This window comes from Balaenoptera physalus, assembly GCF_965194825.1.
Source record: "Balaenoptera physalus genome assembly, chromosome: 4".
In the NCBI taxonomy this organism is placed as follows: domain Eukaryota; kingdom Metazoa; phylum Chordata; class Mammalia; order Artiodactyla; family Balaenopteridae; genus Balaenoptera; species Balaenoptera physalus.
The window spans coordinates 44,342,813-44,364,789 of record NC_138891.1 but is presented as its reverse complement, the minus strand read 5'-3'; the positions used below and the strand labels follow the sequence as shown (position 1 = coordinate 44,364,789).

Genomic DNA, 21,977 nt, shown 5'->3' with positions numbered 1-21,977 from the left:
TAGTATAATCATGTTTTACTCCTCTGTCTAATAAAACACAGACACTTCCTTAGTTGCAGTGAAAGAATTTTCCTTGTGGAATATTGCATTAGCAGAGCTATGACAAAAATCAAGCCAACAAATCAGTTTCACATCAATTCTGTTTTTCTTTCATGAGATTAGAGAAATGAAATATGAGTGGTAAATTTTCTTTCCAACTCTTCACTCAGAAATCCATTCCCTGGAATACCACATGTCACAGTTGATATTCAGATGCCATCATTCCCTCAGCAGAAAGCAAACTTAGCATTCTAAGTTTATGGATCTCATCCCACTTCATCTATAGCTATGTCCTAACTCCATCCTGCCTGCTAGTGTCCAATAAATAGTTTAGTTCAAATAATTGTTGTACCACGAAACTCATTCAAAGTATAATAAATAATAGCAGCCTGTTGAGATTAATAATTAACATATTTTAAAACACTGGGATAGGTTTAACAAACATATTAAAAATAGAGAGAGAAAAAAAGATGTCATCTTTCTGACACCATTCCTATTTTTGATTTAGAAGTCTGGTGTCTAAATTCTAATTATAGTGACCCAGCAAATTGATATCTAAAGTCTATCCTTGATTATCACCTTTGTTTCTCTATGAGTCTGGAAATTCATAGAATGGTTAGAGATGCAAGTGACCTTCAAATCTGATCACTTTCATAAAATTATTTGTGTTACAGATGCAGGAATGGTGGCATTATCATTAATCATTCATGCATGAACACAGTATTAGAGTTTAAGCTAGAATTTTGGCTGATAAATGGCCATCCTTCTAGAAAAGGGAACTTGTTATACTCCAGGACAGCTTATTCCACCAATGAGCAGCCCTATTCATCAAAAAGATCTATGGTAAACTCAAGTATGTCTTTAGTTTCAACTTATTTGTCCTAGTTTTATCCAGAGGGAACAGAATATTTTCTATTACCACATTTGCAAAATGATCCTTCAAGCATACATAGACCTGTCTCATGTCTCTTCTCATTCTTCTCTTCTACAAAGTACATGCATGCAGGCTTCCAACTGCTTTTCATAAAACAATCTTATCATCATTTTGGTCCCAACATATTTTCATATCTTCCCCAAATCAAAGTGCCGGAAACTGAATACAACTCTGACATGCAATTAATAAACATTGGTCTTAATCTGAGTCAAGGCATTTGGTATCTACCTAATGCTTCTTGAATACATGATGCTTTGTCTTTCCTAGTTTCAACATTAATGTAATCTGCTGTGATTTTCATCTTTTTCTTTTCTTTCCTCCTTCTCTTCTTTTCCCTTCTCTCTCTCTCTTCTACCTTCCCCTGCCCCCTTTTATCCCCACTCTCTGACTGCAGGTTCTGGAATTCTGACTACTGTAAAGAAATGTGAAGGGTATAAGATTTTACCCTACTTACAGCTAACATATTAGCCTACCACAATCAGGAACAAAAGACTGTATGACTCAAAGCAAACACAGTAGCCAGAGTACCAGGATTTGCATGAGTTTCCAGAGTCCCAATTCCCACAGGATGTTTCAAAGAGGATGAGAAGATGCTTGTACATCCAGGTTCCTTTACAGAAGATAAACCCTCAGGTTAGGGAATCTGAATCATCTATAATGGACAATAAACCTGCCTGTCCTTTATATTACAAGAGGACATTGTTTTTATTGTAGTAGGAAAAAAAATTAAAAACAAACAAAAAAAAAACCCTGCCCTTTGCTCTGGAGAAAGATACATCTGCCTGTTTTCCAAGGCTGTTCACTATACAAGCATCTTTGACAAAATAGTCTGGAACAAAGTCAGTCAGCACCTCTACTCATAATACACACAGGACTGCAGAAGACCCAACAACTACCTTATAATATCTTGGTATTATTAGTTCTGTAGGTTGATTTTTTAATTAAATTTTGAAAATTTTCAGCCACTATTTCTTTAAATACATTTTTTCCTTAAATACATTCTTTCCTATTTTCACTTTCTTCTCTTTTTGAGACTGGAATTAGATGTGTGTTGGACTATCCCACTGATTATTAAATCCCTTTGACTTTTTTTTTTTTTTTTTTCCTCTCTGAGCTTAAGCTTAGATGATTTCAGTTAATTTGACTTCATATTTACTAATTCTTTCTTGTGGGATGTCCAATGTGCTGTTAATCCCATCTAGTAATTTTTTTTTTATTTCAGATAGTTTATTTTTCAGTTATAAAATTTCCATTTGATCCCCTTTTACACTTTCCTAATTTTACATGAAATTTCCCATTTCTTCATCCATTATTTCCTATATTACTTAAGCTTATTTTATAGTTATTTCAACACCTGTTCTAATTGTATTTCTGTTTTCATATACTGACCTTTTCTTCTGATTCTGGATTACATTTTCTCTTTATTCTCATCTCTAGTACATTTTAATTACATACTGAATGATATGTCATGACATGATATTTTGATTTTGTAACTTTCCTCTGAAAATTGAGTTTTGTGGTAATGGACAGTGAAATACCCAGGAGATTACCTTAAATCTGTAGATATTTGATTTGATACTTTGTAGTGTGAGTCTATTTAAATTCTGTGCTTTGGTAACTCTATTTTTTATTTTTTTTTTAACAATCCCCCTCCTGGGCATATATTCAGAGAAAACCCTAATTTGAAAAGATACATGCACCCTAATGTTCATAGCAGCACTATTTACAATAGCCATGTAAAGCCATGGGAGCCATGTAAATGTGCATCGACAGAGGAATGGATAAAGAAATGTGGTATATATATACAATGGAATATTACTCAGCCATAAAAAAGAATGAAATAATGCCATCTGCAGCAACATGGATGGACCTAGAGATTATCATACTAAGTGAAGTAAGTCAAACAGAGAAAGACAAATATCATACGATATCACTTATATGTGGAATCTAAAAAACAAAAATGATAAAAATGAACTTATTTACAAAACAGAAACAGACACACAAACTTCAAAAACAAACTTATGGTTACCAAAGGGGAAATGTGGTGGGGGAGAGAGATAAATTAAGCGTTTGGGATTAACATATACACACTACTAGATATAAAAGAGATAATCAACAAGGACCTACTGTATAGCACAGAGAATGCTACTCAATATTCTGTAATAACCTAAATGAGAAAATAATCTGAAAAAGAATAGATATATATATATGTATAACTGAATCACTTTGTTGTACACCTGAAACTAATACAACATTGTAAATCAACTATACTCCAATATAAAATAAAATTTTTAAAAATTGTGCCTAATCCTAAGGATAATATGTTAGTCATAACGTGCAGCCCTCCTGGAGTATTAATGGAAACTTCAAGGTATTTGGCACATTTCTCTATGTTGTCAAGACTCAACTCCAAACTGCACTGAGAAGCAGCTGAAATCTCTGCTCAGGTCTTTAAGCTTTCCTGCTGTGATTTTCTACCTCTGCTCTTTGGAATCTTGTCGGCAGTTCTGAGGTCAATAAAAAATCCTAAGGAAATTTATATACATATTTTCGGCTTATCCATTTATGGCTCTCTCATATCCCAACGTCCCTTTCACTTTCCAGTCTCTCTTAATGTCACATATTTCTCAGGCCAGTTAAGCGTGTAACTTTCTGCTGTGTTCTGCTCAATAAGTACTAAGAAGTGTCCTCAGGGGAAAAGCTGTATAAATGAAGATCTCACCCAAATTAAGTCCTTTCTCGTTCAGGGGTTAAATTCCTTCCTATATCTGTGAGCCTTTGGTCACACTTCAGTGCCTTTAAATATGATTTTTTTATATTTGCCCAACAGTTGGTAATGTTTTCTGTAGGGGGCTTAATTTGATATAAGCTACTCTGCCATTACTGGAACCAGCTCTGTAATTTCTAGCTGTGTGATTGTATGAAAGTAGGAAAGTTTATTTTTTTTAAATGTGCTTTTTTCTCACCTTTAAATTAGGGATGTTAAGAACATATACTCTGTAAGGATGTTGTGACATTCAATTGTGAACATTAATGTAAAACACTGAAAAGAAAGTTTGGTACATCATAAGCACACAAAAATTTTACTATTATGTTTAATACAGAAAAATCTTACACAAAAAAATCTCAGGACTAACATGCTTAGGTTATCAATAAAATAAACCTATTTTTATTGATTTTTGGGGTCACTTTCTTGATTGAAAACTTTCTAAAATCTACTCTATTTTCATATGATAATGAGAAACATTTCATTCCTGCCACCAAAATGTTATTTTTAAATAGATGAATAATTACCACACAGTAGGTTTATCTTATGCTATTTTTCCCTGAAGAATAGTAAAAGTTATGCACACTAAATATGCATCTATTTAAGCAGATATTAATAGGTCAATCTACTATAACTTTTTTTTATCCTCCCTTGAGATGAAAAGCAAAAAGTACTCCATGGAATATTCCATGTACATCTTTTGGCTTTATTTTGGTCACATTTTCATTAAAAAGTAACTAAGTGAACAGTATCCAAATAAAAATTGTTTATTTAGTACTTAACACCAGTCTTACATATGTGCATATACACAGAAACACTTAGACATACAAACACATAATAGCCTTGTGGTGGTGGTATTTGTAAGCCTTTAATATTAGAGTTGTAGGAAACACTAACTGGGTATGAATAAATTGTTGAGTTTGGTCTTATCATACAGAGGTTTTCCTCTTCTCTTTTAGACCATTTTCTCATTGCCCTGCGTTTCTTCTCAAGCATGTAGAGCAAGACTAAAATGTTTCAGGGACAATATAACAAAAACAGAAATATTTATTTCATTGCACAATTATTACTGTCAATTCTTTTTAAGTAAAGCACCATCAACTTTTCTTTTAAACTTTAGCTAGATTGATTTATTAGTTGTATGGAGGATCTTAGGGAAAATTACCAAATATGGCTTGAAACCTCTAGAACTGCCATATAATTATTTTCTTTCTCATAGAAAAGAAGAGATCAACACATTATCACTATTGTACTCACTATAGATAGGCCAATTTCACTGAACCCTCTCCTGGAAGGAAAAAAAAAGGCTTCATGTGGCCACCAAAAAGAAACAAGTAGATAATTTCCTGCTTAAAGTTATTTTGCTTAGTGATTTTTCTCTTTACACTTTTGGGTGTAAATAAATAGATTAGGGAAAACCTAATAACCTGCAGTGTCCTGAGAATTTCCTCCGTGGAACTAAAAGGTAAATAAATAAAATTAAAATTAAAAAAATAATAATGATAGATAAAGATAGTAACATCAAGGCTAAGAGGGAATGATGTCTGCATGTTTGGCAGACCCTAAAACATTGATTACTTGACCTGTTCTCCGATTTATACTCCAACTGTTTAGAGGCTCATTGGATTAGCTGGATCTCTTTTGCTTGGATTTTATATAATATCCACACTTTGGTAGATATTCAATTTCCTTTAGACTGTGCATTAATTGAAAATATTTTAAATTACATAAATATATACACAAATGTGTGTTAATTCATTTGATTTAGCTTTATCAAATATTATCTTCATGTTTAAAATCCTGGTTCTTTTGTTTGTTTACTTATACCTAGTTTTAACACTTTTTTGTCCTGCTTCATATGAGCTGAAGTAGCAGTTATATTATGAACACATTTGTGAGATGTTTTTGTATTTTTTTAAATAAATGTTTTAACTTTTTACCTTTTCTATACACTATATCTGTAAGAGTTATGGAACTTTGGGGGCAAAAACATTTAATCTTTGTTGAATTTACACTGCAATTTTTAATGCAAATGAGAAACATTAATGCAATGAACTTTTCTTCAGGAATATTTAAGTATTTTATGTAACCATTGTTAGGCTTGAGAATTGTCATTTCTCATTCCCATGCTTCAAAAAAGGAAAAAATATGCACTGAAATAATATGTATTTGTTTATTATTATTGGAATCCAATTCAAGTTGCTAAATAATATTTTGCTGAATGTGAGTAGTTCTCTACCTGTCAGGTTCTTTGTTTTACAATCAGTTTATCTTTACAATGTTTTACACAATGTGGCTACTCTTAACCTTCAAAATATTTTCCAAACATACATATCTTAACAACCCCTTGAGTATCTACCTAGTTATAATATCACTTGAGTCAAGCATGGAACCACAAGTAACAGTGAAACTGACTATAAGGGGAGTCAGAGATTCCTAACTTTCAGATGCTGATATAATCTTTACACTTCAAAGACTGCACAATTTATAACCTTTTCAAATCATTTAAACTAGTATCACCTATAATATAAGGTATTTCTAAAAGTTGTAAAAGTCAGAGTTTTTCATAAAAATTATATTATTTTTCTGTTTGGAAAAAATTATGAAACATTATTTACCAAGTTATGAATTTATATCTATTTTTTAAATAATTATTTGCAGGAATGAACTAGTACATTTTAAAAACATGTGCTAGTCAATTAAATTTAAGTGCAGTGGCTGAAATTCAATTAAATCTTATGAGTTTGTTTCATAAACAATATGCCAATTGTATATTTATTGATTTATTTCATTTTGTTTCCTTTCTAATTTTACATCAAATACTATTCAAAAATGCTAACAAAATATTATAAAATGATTATGTCTTGGAAAACTAGGATATTTAAAAATTGAAATGTTTTATAAAAAATCTGAAAGTTTAAACTATAAAACACTTTGCAAACCAATTTTTTGCAGGTAACATTATCATGTTCGTATTTGGAGGTATTCTTCCTAAAGCAGTTGCAAGGATGATTTTTTAATTCATTTATCTGCAGATCTTCAACTTCTTCCAGTTGGGAATTTGTCAATTTAGCACTGATACTTATGTATTAGCTTACACTGCACATTCTGACTACTAAATACTGATAATGATGCTTAGAGTAAACATTTATGTGATACTTATAATGTGAACAGTTCTGCCCTAACAGTTCATATATCAATTCATTGAATCCCCCAAACAATTATATCAGGTAGGCATTTTTTTATTATTCCCATAAACCACAGAGATTAAGAAACTTACCCAGATATGGAATTAAAAACTCAGGAAATCTGGCTTCAGAAAATGTGCTATTTTGCTATCCTACCTCTCTATAAAAATAAACCATCAAAAGTAAATATAAGTTGATTTAAACTTAAAAAACAAAAAACAAAAAAATGTTACAGCTATTATCCTGAGAAGATTATAATGCAACAGTTCTCATTGACCTTCCTGATGCATAAAAATCATTCATTTTCTAAAAATGTCTTCTCCAGGAATGCTTTTCTATCACTATGCTTTCTTTCAGACCATTCCTTCTGACATTTTCTCAACCACTAGTTTCTATAATTCTAAAACTTATCTCAATCTATGGTTTTCTAATTTTGCTGATAAGAAATCTAAGATCCTTTCAGATCTTCAGGAGAAGAGATCCTGTAATTCTAAGTATTATATCACTGTCATTTATGACTGAAGTTATATTGTTACCGAACCAAACTTGGGTCCATTTGCCTGACACACAGCAAAGGCGAGCTACTGACACTGGGTTGCAGTGATTGAAAGTACAGCGTTTACTGCAGGGTCAAGCAAGGCAAATCTCAACCTCATGCTCAGAAGACCAGAACTCCCTGACGGCTTTCAGAGAAGGATTTTTAAAGACAGTGTGAGAGAGAGAGTCACAGTGTATACAATTCTCTGATTGGTTGATGGTGAGGTAACAGAGTGATGTTTTAGGAATCTCAATCATCAACCTTCTGGTTCCAACTGGACTGGGACCTACCTGCTGGTGGTCAGTATGCAGTTAACTTATTCCACCTGGTGAGGGATTTAATACCTGCAAAACAACTCAAGGATATGGTTCAGGATATTATCTATAGCCCTCGAGGAGGAACTAATTGTCCTTGATTGTGTTTTATGACTAAATTATTATTATTTTGTCTTGCTTGACTGTTTTCCTTTGTTTCCGTTTTATTTTTTTTTTCTTTTCATTTTTCTGATTAAATTTGTTCTTTGGAAATCAGGGAAGGTCTAGGAGGCTAAAGCTTTTTTACAAACGAGAGGTGGCAGGGGAGGGTCTGTCCCTGGGAAGCCCCCACATGGACCTGCTCGGTTTCAATATACTATGAAAAATGAAGAATTTTTTCTTCACCAAAATGGTATGTCTTTCTTGAGACAGTTATGTAATTGTTGTCTCTTCTTTTATCCATGACCTGCTTAGGTGCAATCACTGGTTTCTGTGTCTGAGTTTACTCAGCCCTATATCTCTATCCTCCTATATCTACCAACCCAAACAACTATAGTTCATTATTTGTTTATTTATTTATTTATTTGGCTGCCCTGTGTGGCTTGTGGGATCTTAGTTCCCCGATGAGGGATTGAACCCGGGCTCTTAGCAGTGAAATTGATGAGTCCTAACCCCTGGACCTCCAGGGAATTCCCTATAGTTCCTTTAAATGAATGTTTTATTCAAGGGCAAACTGCTTGAAATACAGTGTATCAAACTCTCACAAAGAATATGCCAGTATTACAGAATCAGCTGGGCAACATTTCAGTGCCAACTGAAATGAGAAAGACAAATACCATATAATATCACTTATATGTGGAAGCTAAAACATGACACAAATGAACCTATCTATGAAAAAGAAACAGACTCACAGACACAGAGAACAGACTTCTGGTGGCCAAGGAGGATGGGGCTGGGAGAAGGATGGAGTGGAAGATTGAGGCTAGCGGATGTAAGCTATTATATACAGAATGAATAACTAGCAAGTTCCTACTGTATAGCATAGAGAACTATATTCAGTATCCTATGATAAACCATAACAGAAAAGAATATTTTAAAAAGGAAGGTATATATTATATACATACACACACACAAACATATATATAAATGAATCACTTTGCTGTACAGCAGAAATTAACACATTGTAAATCAACTATACTTCAATTAAAAAAAACAAAGTTGTGTGTGTTCACTCTGGAAATAAACATGGAAAGAATCTTCACAAATCCTGGGGAGTCCATTAAAAAAATAAAGTAGAACAATAATAGAGGGCTTAGCAAAAGTGACAAGCTGACAATTTGACTTTTAAGTGTTCTTGTTACACAGAAAACTCAATTAAAACTCTCTTTCGCACCTTTTACAAAATGATTTTCATTTACTTTAAATCAATGAAAACTACACGTAACCCCAGCTTAGAGCTGGTCTTCGAATGCTGAAACATTCCCCCACAGAGCACCACATTTATATACTCCTTCTTCCTCCTAATGAAGTTGCACAGAGGATCAATAGCAGTTGCTAGCTGCTGTGGCCCAGAAATTTTATATCTGCCTGCCCTGTAGATCTCTAATAAAACTTTAAAGCTATAGAAGTAGAAAGATTATATGGGTGATGATTAGCAATCTCAAAATATGAAGTTGCTATAAAATGTCTTATTTGTAGCTCTTTTTGGCACTGAATTTGCAACTTAGCACTATGAAAATGTTTCCATTTGGTCATCAGCTGAGCTAAGGCACAGATAATTTGTTCAGACTCCAAAAGTGATAATTAAGGTTATTACAGTAATAACCCCAAGCATATTTGTAGACTTCCCAGGCAAGAACAATAACCAGCTCATCATCTTTTAACTAAATGGTAGTCATTTTGTTTTCTAAAAATAAAATTGGGTCCCATTTCATTTTCAGTTCAATGGTATATTTACTATATTAAACATTTATTTTAGTTTTCATTTGACATTAAAACACTTTTTGTCTTACCTGACCCATATTATCAAACTAAATATAAAATAATATTATGTCTATAGTAATCATTAAAACATAGTAATACATTTTTAAGGAGGCAGCTGGCTTTTTTAATACAATTATGACTACTGCAATTTTATATGTTCTTCATAAACAGAAAAAGTACAGATAATACTCTCCTGCAAATTTTAAGTAAGTAAATGGATCTATAAAAAATGTAATTGAATCAAGGCAATGCTCTAAGTGGATAATTTTGTGTTCATAATTATAGCTTTTCTTTCTCATTATTATCATTATAAATTGCAAATTAGATTTCTAAATATTTAAGAGCAGCCTAAAGAATAACAGATGCTTAAGTAACTTCATAGGTGAGGAAAAGATTGATGGACCAGGATTATTAAACCCAGGATTTGCCTAGGGTGTATAAAATAGAGAAGATTATGGGTATTCTTTGAACTACAAACTATAGTTTGCTTTGAATAAACTGAGATTTTTCTGTTAAATATTTTGCTTCCTTGACAAAATTTCTTGATGATTAGAACAGTTTCATATTGTTTTTCATTAATTTTTTTCATTTTCTTTCAAACCAAATGTGTGACTGCAATCACTCCTCATTTTTTCTTTAACAATCGAAGTGGTAAAAGTTTAAAATACTTTATTTCAGAAAACTAACCACCATTAAATTTACTCTTCTTATTACTATTTTCATTTAAAACCACAGTATTCTTTTTAGTTTCATTTTTACAGTCAAAATATTGGATAGAAAATAGTAGAATGCATGAAAGAGAAACAGCAACTTAGGGCAAACAATATTTTTTTTATATTTAATATCTTATTATTCTTAAAGTCATTTAAATGGGGAATTGGTGAAACTCAGTTTTGTTCCCATTATGTGACTTGGAATTGTTACATTAATTTTCTGTTTGTTTCTTTGACTACAAAATAAAGGACTTGAGGTAAATGATGTTATAATGCAATAGTTTATATTTGCATTTTGGAATGTAATGATATTTTTGATACTTTACATTGTAGCTAATTATTAATGCAAACAAAAAGTATCAGGTTGTATGCCTGATACCAGTGGAATCTGAATGAAAGTGATGTTGTTTCTCTCTCTCCTCCTTCCATATGGGCAGAAGTGATAGGTCCTGAGATGGCAAGGCTAAAGGATAGAAGGAGCCCCACTGTATATGTATATATGTGTGTGTGTGTGTGTGTGTGTGAGCACGTGTGTGTTTATGTGTATGTGTATATGCACATGTATATACACATACGTATATATGTCTATACACACATGCACACATACATATAAATACATACAACATATAGTATACATATGGTAACAGGTACTAATATACTGAGTACAATTATAGTGGTCCACATATGTGCTAAGATAGGAATTGAGCCCTGTGAGTATCTGCTAGATTAGAGTTTTGGGAACATGTCTGAATGAGGAAGTATCTTGGCATTTATGAGTAAAAAAAAACAGAAGTCAAAGTGCCTGGAACAAAGTGAGCAAGGATGGGGACAGGGAAGAGAGGGTAGAGGGGTTGAGAAGGGCTAGATGATATAGTGCTAGGTAAACCATGTGGCAAGGGGGGGTAAGTTTGCTTCCACTGAAACAAACAAAAAATTAAACATAAACAAAAAAAAAAAACTTTTTTTCCCTAGAGCTTTAAGTAGGGAAATGGTGAAACAAAAATTGTCTTACAAAAAGTTCACTATGGCTCCTGGGGAGTAGGAGAGCCAAAGTGAAAGCAGATTGATAATCATGAAGCTATTGGTAGAAGTCAAGGGTGAGACCATGGTGTCTTTGGTGGATGATGACAGTTAAGTTTGAGAAATGTAGGTAGTGATTAAGGTTAACTGAATGCAGGGGATGGAAACCTGCAGAACGCGAAACACCAGCAATTACATTTTTAATAGCAAGTGTTTTATTTCTGGCTTAGATTCTTAGAATTTTTTTCTAAATCAGATTATACTCACAGAAATCGGACTGAAAGAGAATCATGATCCTACTCTATTAAAATTTTGTCCCATGAATGAACTCTACAACTTGTAGTGTATAAAATACATTAAAAAATGTCATTGTACATCTTGTAATCTTTCGATATACAGACATACTCAAACTTTCAGTTCTCAAGGCCTTTTTAATAGTATTCTTAAAAATAATTACAACCCCAGAGATTTTTCTTTTTTATGTGTTATATCTATTTATATTTGCCCTCTTAGAAATTAAAATGGGGAATTTAAAAATATTACTTTATATAAAATAAAAACAAATTCATGTTATCACAAAAACATTTAAAAGAACATTAAATATTCTAAAACCAAACTAATTAGGGAAGAGACACTGTTTTACATTTTTGCAAATATAGACTTGCCTACTACAAGATAACTGGATTTTCATATTTATTTCTACATTCAGTCAGTTTTGATATGTTGTTTGGTTGAAGCACGTGAAGAACATCCAGCCTCACAAAGAAATATGTGGCTATACATGTTTGAAACCACATTAAATTTTGTCACCGGCAAAGCCGAGTAACCATTCCCAGGAAATAAAAACAGACTTTGGGTAACAAAATAAAGTGTACCTTTTTTTTTTCTTCTCTTTTGTGCTTAGTCCAGTTTCACTTGCTCATAGGGTGCCACGTACAGAGGTCTTGTCCTTGGCTTCACAACAAAGATCCTCGAGCACAAAGATACGCCGGACACCTCAGCTCACAAAAGTGCTGTGGAGACGCCGCAATTCAAGATGGCGGGGCCGGGCGCAGAGAGGCTGCGCCCCGCCCTGCAATCCGGAGCTGTGTGCAGCACAGCTGCACCCAACGCGCAGAACTCCGCCCCCTTCCCGCTGAGGAGAACCCTATAAAGCTGCCCCGCCCCCACAGCCTGCCGGGGACAGCGTGGGCTGTAGAATGTTAGCTCGCATCTCTCCATTTCTTGATCAAAGAATAAAGCTTTCCTTTGCTTCTGAACGGAACTAGGAATTGGCTCAAACAGCGCTGGGCAGGAGGACTCTTGTTGGGGCCCGACAGGAAAGGGTAGGTAACGGTTTCTTTAAAATTAGATGCGTATGGAATGTGAAACCAAATCAATTAACTTTTTGTATTTCCTTATATTACAATCCATTGATCTACCTTGCCCTTTCACTGCATCCCTATCCATTTGTGATGTTACATTACAGTCATTAAGGAAATGTTTGTTCACTGAGTTATGCAGATATGCCAAATACTGACATATGTTTTTAAATAACATCAACTAATACCTGTGCTAATATTACCACCAGGTTTATCAACAAAAACTTTACTGTCAAGCTGTGAAGGTTTCGGTGCTAGATTAAGTGTTCCAAAGTTCTAATATTTGGTTGAAAACTCAGATGTTACCATTCACAAGAAAAGTATCATTTCTTTTCCTTGAAGAAATAAGTCAATTTCTTTACTTTTTAAGACAATATCTGTAAAATATTCAAGTCGTAATAAGTACCGCTTATCAGCCAGAAGTTCTCTCTAGTGAAAATGGTTTCCTTTAAAAACAACTGGACTTCCCAGCTGACGCCCCACCCCCCATGCCCCTTTGGCTCCGGGGCGGCCCTGGGAGCACCTCCTGTGGGAGCCGCAGGCGTGGGCGGAGGGCGGAAGGGCTTGGCGGAGCCTGGCCGGCTGGCGGTAAACAAGAGACCAGGCTGGAGCCACAGGCGCAGCAGCAAAGCTGCTGGTCCTTCGTGGTGAAGGATTGGGGGACGCTTCTCTCTCCTCTGTGTTGTTGGTAGTTTGAGTGGGGAAGAGATGGCTGACAGTGTCAAAACCTTTCTGCAGGACCTTGCCAGGGGAATTAAAAACTCCATCTCTGGAAGTTGTACCATCTCAAAGCTAGATGCTCAAATTCAGCAAAAGAGAGAGGAACAGCGTCTAAGAGGGCTAGTAGTGTCCTGGCTCAGAGCATAGAGAGGAAGCAAGATTGAGCCACCTATTGTCAGTGAAATTTTCCAGTGCTGCGCATGAAATGGCAGAGTACTCTGGTTCAGTCTCCTCCTGCTTTTATCAAGTGTTTATTCCTTTGCTTCAGTCAGTGACGGCCCAAATTATCAGTGATCCATCTCTACATAGAGGTGTTTGGTTCTGGCTGGAATTTTCCTCCCATCAATTTTCAGTGCTCCCCCTGTTGGTGTTCAGCAAAGTTGTGAATGCGATTTGGTTTCAGGATATAGCTGATATGGAATTCGAGGTATCAGGGATGAAACCTCACGCATTCCCTGGTGTCAGCGAAATAATTGCTGACATGCTCTTCAACCTTTTGCTGCAGGCTTTTTTTATCCAGGGGTTGCTTGTGAGTCTCTTTCCCATGCATCTTGTTGGTCAACTGGTTAGTCTCCTGCATATGTCTCTTTTCTACTCACTATACTGGACTTCCCAGCGGATGCCACGCCTCCTACATTATCAGTGGCTACCTTTTCTCTGTCCTCGTCCCCTCGTTTATTATCAGCACTAATGAAGCCAAGACCCCTGGCAAAGCCTACCTTTTCCAGTTGCACTTCCTTTTCCTTGGTGGTTTTCTTAGGCAACAGAATCTTCCACAAAATGGTGTACCTGCAGTCTGCCCTGCGTAGCTCAACCTCTGCAGAGAAGTTCCCCCAAGGTATTAGTCTATTGCCAAACTGAAGGCTGCTGCAGGTCACGGTGTCGGCCATCCAGAGGGCATGGATGGGGTTGGGAGGACCCTTTGGCAGCTGTTTTCCTTTTTCAACTCCCCCACTACGGAAGACAGGACCCACCGTGCCAAGGGTCCTTTGCATATTCCCTTCTTTCTGAGGAATTGGGATTTTTGTCTGGTGCATCTAAGGCAGAATCTTTCTGACACCAGTAGGTTGATTTTTAACACTGGTGAATCTGAAAGGATCACAGGTTTTTCTGCAGCTCTTTTCTAGCATTTGCCAGCCCCTCTGCCTGAAATGATTTGAATACTTTTTCTCCCTGTGCCATTTACCCTCCCACTGCCTCTTCCTGCCTTCCACCATCCTTGGATGAATGGATTTTTGTAATTCTAGCTGTTGTATTTTGTGGACGTGTTATTTTTGTTGTTTTTCTGTGAAGCACGTATATTGGATGTTGGAGGTAAAGGAGAATCTGAATTCCTCTTGGTCATTCCGCTTATAGCCATCAACGTCTTGTTTCTTGCAATTTTGTTCTCTCTTGCTCTACTGCAAAAAACAAGCCTGAAGAGATAGGACAGGAGGAAAGACCTCACAGTCAGATCTGCTGGGTTTTGAAGAGTGATTTTCTTTTCTTCCCCTTGAAGGGGAAAAAGCTCTTTTTCACTGGTACATTTAAAGTTTCCCAGCTATAGGGAGGTACCAGTTTTGGACAAGTGCCACTGCAACACAGAATGCTCAGAGAACCTGAACTTTTAAACTCTGGAGGTCAGAAATTTACTGTTGGCCACTGCCAGGTTTGTCTGGTATTTCAAAGGATTATTGGGTGCTGCAAATAGAAGCTGAAGGGATTAACTTATTAAACCCATTAAACCTGTGGAGGGAAAAAAAACTAATTTAGCTTGCATCTGAAACAATCACCTGCCCCCTTCATATAGGTGATTTTCCTAACAACAGCTATCATACTCATATAGGTAGCAGAAGTGCTGCAAGAGTAGGGACTTCCCTGATGGTCCAGTGGGTAAGACTCTGTTCTCTCAATGCATGGGGCATGGGTTCGTTCCCTAGTTGGGGAACTAGATCCCGCGTGCATGCAGCAACTAAAAGATCCCCTGTGCTGCAACTAAGACCTGGCACAGCCTAAATAAATAAATACTTTTTAAAAAAAGAAGTGCTTTATGAATAATTTCCATTTCCTCACACAGAATATTGAGAAATATGTACTCTGGGGTCAAAATTTAATCAAATCAATAATTTGTACTGCTTCATCAAGGACATTGTTTAGTGAAACCTGTATGTCTTTACTGTAAGTTCAGAATGGCAAAAATACATTGAATACCAGTATAATTTAGTGCCACTGCTTTAATTCTTGTCAAAGTGCCATAACTTTTATCCAGAAATTGCTTTTGCAACATCAGTGCAAATTTCAGCTCACCAACAAACACTCTGGTATTGTTACAAAAAATATTTTTAATTTTGTTGACCTCCTAAAATGGTCTTAGGGACACCCAGAAGTTCATAGAAGGCACTTTAAAGACCACTGTGATAGCATAATTAAATTACATTATGCATTTTTATGTCAATAATTTTGTGACTGTGTTTGGAATTTATTGATTTTTCTGTATTATACTGAGGAGTTGAAGAGGCCCACATTGCTTTAAACCCATGAAAAGCCTTCATCAGATGGATAGAAAACAAAGCACATTCAGGTTACATACCACCAAGGTTTGATTGAATTAAATGTGGAAACATTTAAGTCTAGTCAACTTTTCAGCCTTTAGATATTTCTTTAAGACCACAAATCATTCAGTCAGCCCTCCAACCATGTCTTTAACACCCTGTCTAATAGGAGGGGAAATAGCAAAATACATAGATGACAAGTAAGAATCTTTTTGAAAGCTGTGGAAGTGATTTCTCACTTCCCTGTGGTTTTCTGACTCCAAAATCACAACCTATTATACATTTCCATGATTGAGATGACAAATTTAGGAATGTATATGAGGAACTAAGTTGTGTTCCCCTCCCAACACAAATTTATATTTTGGTGTCCTAATCTCTAGTACCTCAGAATGTGACTGTATTTATAGATAGGATCTTAAAAAGGGAAATTAAATTAATATGAGGCTTCAGGGTGGGTTTCTAATCCAATATGACTGGTATTCTTATAAGAAGAAATTAGAACACAGATACCCACAGAGGGAAGAATCATATGAGGACCCCAGAAGAAGATGGACATCTTCAAGCCAAGGAGAGAGGCCTAAGAAGAAACCAGCCTCAATGACACCTTGATCCTGGACTTCTAGCCTCCAGGACTATGAAAAAAAAAAAATTCTGTTCATTTAAGCCACTCAGCCTGAGGTACTTTGTTATAGTGGCCCTTGCAAACTAATAAAATGCATTTGAAAAGTAACTGTTCCTAAAGCCAACTTAGGAAAGATATTTAATTGATAAAATTATATACTCAAATATTTAATTTTCATTGGTTTCAGGTCTAAATATATCCACAGTCTATGTATACACTCTCAAAATTCTAACATAAATCCCTTCTAGGTATTACATTTTTTAAAGGAGAAATACAAACACAGGTACCAACTTTTGGTTGCATTATTTTAGAACATTCAAAGTGTAACCAATAGCTTTTAGGCTTTTCTCAATGCCCTATAACCTCATTTATGTGAAATGCTAATGGCTTCAGGCAATTCTCTTGCTTGCTAAATATCTGAAATAAAATCATTTCAATGAATAGTATCCCCTCTAGAATCTAGTGACTGTAAACATTGAGAATGTGATAAAGATAAATAAGATTAGTCCTCTGCTATGAATTGTTTGAACTAGAAAGGCAACATATATGTATTTATCAACATAATACAATGACAAATTAGTCAATGTTAATTTATTTAGAGTGTCACTCTATAGGGGTTCAGAGGATAGAGTAATCAAAACCAGGTTCCTTTCAGAAGGGCTTCTGGAGTAAGTAGCATTTAGAACTGGTCTTCAATGATGGCAATTCAATACCAGGCTTCTACACTACATTCATTTTTATTGTTCAATATGTGAGGACATTAAAGTCTTAAGAAAAATTAGAATGTTTTGGCTACTCCTAGAGATCATTCTAAATAAAGATCATGATCTATTTGTTTTCACTGTAGGACAGGAAGAGTGACTGCTCAATATAAAGAGAATACCCAATTTGAATATGGAATAGTTCAATGGAAATACCTTGGAAATTGTTATTTTCAAATACTAACTGTTCTATCCTTATAAAACATTTTATTACATCATTTTTAAAAAACTGTAATTAATCCCTAATATAAGTACAATTTTATTGCAAGGGTAATTCTTGAGGAATATTTCTAAACTTCCTATTGAATTATCCTAGAGCTATGATTGACCATCTGTTTTAAAGAGCTTGTATGCTTCTTTGCTCCAATTATTTTGCTTATTGGGGATACCTCACCCTTTTAAGCCAGTTTTTGTAAAATAAATTTTTAGTAAAGACTTTCAACACTAAACATAAAACTTATAATTAAGAGTAATTATAATAAAATTTTAAAAACCTAATTCAAAGATAAAAGTTGCATCTATACCTTAAACTAATAACTCAATAACTCTTCTAAATATATATCTAAGTAAAACTATCACAGAGACGTAAAATGATCAAATATGTGTTTTTCAAAGATTACTCAGGTCATGGTATATATGGTGGGTTGCCGGAGATATAGGATAGATGCAGAGAAAACAAGGAGTGGCCTATGACCACAGTTCGTGCAGTCCACGTGGAACCAAGTGGTAACCTTGACTGGGATGGATGACATTGGTGTAGAAGACAAGAGAGATTTAGAAGACAAAATTGACAGTCTGATGATTGATCAGTAAGAGAGAGAGTGAGTCTCAATTTATGGCTAATATATTTGGATGGCTAGTGGTAACATTATCTATAAAATCAACACTAGCAGAAGATTAATTAGGAATGTGAAGGCAGGGATTATGAATTTGGTGTTGGACACATTGAGCTAGAGTTACTTTTTAGAAATCCAAGAAAAAGTGACAAGTAACCAGTTGAATATGGGTTTAGACTGGAGGTACACATTTAAATTATGTTTGAGGTGCATAGACATATATTCATGGAAGAGGTCATCCAGAGAGAGTATATACAGCAAGATGGTAAGAATATACTCATATTAATCCCAGAATTAACTTCACAGTTAACTGTTTATAACTTCCCTATTTTCTCCAGGTTAATTCTCTTTTCTTTGGCAGGGGCTGATCATGTTAATCAGAAGTGAACAGATAGAAGTGGGATGTTCTCCTGGGCTCCCTCTACAGGCAGACGCTAAAATCAATTCTTCTCCTCCTAAGTCCATGAGACTGCCAGAAGTTGCAGTCTGCTTTTCAAAGACATTCTGCTTTGCTCCTTCCTCTACTGCAGGGTACAGTTTCAGCATTTGACAAATGTCTTGAGAGGAACAGTAGCACAAGTTCAGGTTTAGTTCTCTCCCCATCCTTTTCACTGGAAACTGGCAAGTTTCTAATTTTTGTCTCTCCAGACCCATGAGACTGCCAAAGCTCTGCTGATTTCATTTCTTTTTAGTTAGTAAGAGTCCCTGCTTCAGTTCGTGGTCCATATCCATAGTCTCTGTGTCCTGGAGCAAAAAAAGGCCCTGCTTGAAAAAGTGTATATAAAATATTATTTCACTTCTCTCTGTGGTTTTCCTTTCTTTGAGATTCTTTTTATCACTTTGATCTGGTTACCTTAACAGCTCTTATATCCTATCAGTTTTTGAACACTTCCTGACTTTTTGATAAAACAAGATGTTTCAGGTTCATTTTGTATTTTGCCTGTCCCAGTACAAGAGTTAATATTTACAAGGACTTCTGTTTTCTTATAGGTACCGGTGTCTTGTTGCTTTTAGGCCGTTTCAGTGGGTAGTTATACACACACACACATATAAATATATATGTGTAAATATTTATAAATATATATTGACATATATATTCATAATTTCATGTTGATATCTACAATTCCAATCCATTGCCACAGAGCTCTCCCTTTCCTCCTACATTTCATGTTTGTTTTTCCCTCCTCTCAATAAAAAAACCTATTTCCTAACATTTTATTTTATAGAGTTTAAGGTACAGCAAATAGTATTTCCTGGGAATGCATTGGTATTTTTACTCTAAAGGCTAGAGGCTTTATGAGCAATATAAGCCATTTAAAGTTCATTTCTCAATACTTCTGAAATGTATTCATTTAAAAACTCTAATGCCCACTGAGCTCAGCATCAAATCCAGATAAAGGCAATATGGAACAGAGTTTGCGTTTAGAGACTCTATAGGAAACTCTCTTTTAAAAGGATGTAAATATCTCTCCAGGGGAGTACCATAAATGTGAATTTGTGAAGATGATTTTAAAATATCATCTGGTAATCCTTCCTGAAAGTACACAATCTTTCTACTATAAAAAATATAATAATATTTACTCAAAAATTTATTCTTAGAGTCACAGGGCTATACTGGAACCCTGAGATGCTGTCAAGTCCATTTTCTAACCTTCAGGCAAGACCACATTTAAACTTTTGTTGATGATGAAAATCTCTTTCCTTGTAAAAGACATCCTTCCTTGGGTAGCCCATTTTTATGTTTAACATTCTTAACTGTGAAGAAACCCTTAATTATATTTAGTTTATACCCTCCATGCTGCAGTTTAATCCCCTTTCTTTTCTTCCATTTTAGATAATGAAATAAAAATAGTTTGTCACTATCTATTGAATGATATTCCTATATAGACTAGAAATCTTATTATATGACTCAGCCTCATTTCTTTATATATATATATATTTGATTTTGAATCTTACTCTGCTATAATCTCTTCAAATTATACCCAGTCTCAAACAGAGCATTGTAGTCACAATGTGGCTGCCTCTGACTATAGGGTAAGGAGAACTTACACCTCTTATCTGTTATGTTTTTTGTTTTTTTTAGTAAAAAGTGAAAGATTTATGTAATCTAAAGAGAAACCAGAGTATATTGTGTTATATGTTTATAAAGTGACTCTACATTTCTGATTCACTACTTTATTTTTCTCCATTAGATACCAGAGATTTTTTTCCTGTTCCGTGATACTTAGATATGTAAGCTAATTCTCATAGAAAGCCAATTATTTAATGCAAAAGCACTGGGAATTCTAGAATGGTGCTGATATTGTACCTCAGCCTGCCAGTCCCTGAACAAGTGAATAATAATAACATTATAAGGATAACCACTATTTACTGAGTACTTAACACGTGCTACTACAAATTTCAAGTTACATAACTGAAATAGCATGGGAACTTTTATTAATGCAAGATGTTATAGAATGAGAGTGGAGACAGGATAGAATTGACTGATGACAGAGCAACTTTGTTGGAAGATTAAAGATGATTCAAGAGGGTCTATTTCATTTTGACTGAGGGATGTAGGATTTCTTGAGTTTCTCAGTCAATGGAAAAATAGTTTTAGGAGAAAAGTGATTTCAAAATGAAGTTATAAATCTAAGGTGTGATATAATCCTGCCCCCAAATAGGATAGTTGCCACTGCAGGCCTGACCTAGTACCCAGGTGCACAATGCAGCAGATCATAGGTATGAAAATTTTTTCATCTGGTTGAGGATCTAGCATCAGTGTAGGTCAAGTAAGACGTAGAACTGAGAGAGGTTACAGTGACAATAGTTGGTAAGCTTGATCCAAGTAGTGCTGCAAGCATAGGGTAGAGGAGAATCAGAACAAATACGTTATCTACTACCAGTTACCTACCATCATAGTTTTGTAAGTAACTGATTATAATTAAACATAGAGGTCTGGGGATAGTGACTTCTCAGTGAGAATCTGTGGAGTTTGGTTCCATGGATATAGGAACAGGAAGATCTAATTACACTATATTTCCATTATTCTTCTTTGCAAACAGGATCGCTCATGTAGAAATAATTATTATAAATAGATCATAGACTATCAGAACAGAAAAGATTCTTAAAATAATCTAGTGAAGAACTCAGAGAAAGGAATGAAAACAAACATTTTCAGGTTTAAGGACGACTACTTAACTTTGACATCTATGGCAAAAGCAAACGCAGCACGTAAACAAATGTGTGTGACTGTATTCCAATAAAAGTTAATTATAAAAACAGGTGGCAAGCCGTATTTGGCCATAGGTAGTAGTTTTCTGATCCCTGATCTAGTCTAACCCTGTTATTTTTTGCTTAGGAAAAGAAGCCCAAGTGTGATGACGTCAAATAAATGCCAAATAGCTGGAATCTGCACAGCTATAAATAAAATCCAAACCTTCAGAATCCTAGATATATAACGGACCTCATCACTCATCATAAATAAATCCTATAACAGGTAACATCAATGTTTTGTGAGAATAATTATAAATATTTTTGGTTGAAATAGTAATCCTAATAAATAATTATTGAGTGTTTTCTATATAACAGGAATTTTAGTAAGTGCTTTGTTAAAATTACTTCAGTGAATCCCCACTAATCATCATTATGAAGATGGCATATAATTACCCTTATTATGTAGATGAGAAATGAGAGAGTGAGACAGGAACAGGCTCAGCAAATTATCCAAG

At 34.8% G+C, this 21,977-nt stretch overlaps 1 pseudogene across 1 annotated transcript; it reads left to right on the top strand.

Moving 5' to 3' along the window:
• Positions 1-11,748: 11,748 nt before the first annotated feature.
• LOC309659130 (etoposide-induced protein 2.4 homolog pseudogene) lies at positions 11,749-15,387 on the top strand (annotated as a pseudogene). Its single transcript has one exon. The product of its transcript is annotated as an etoposide-induced protein 2.4 homolog pseudogene (transcript).
• Positions 15,388-21,977: the final 6,590 nt, after the last annotated feature.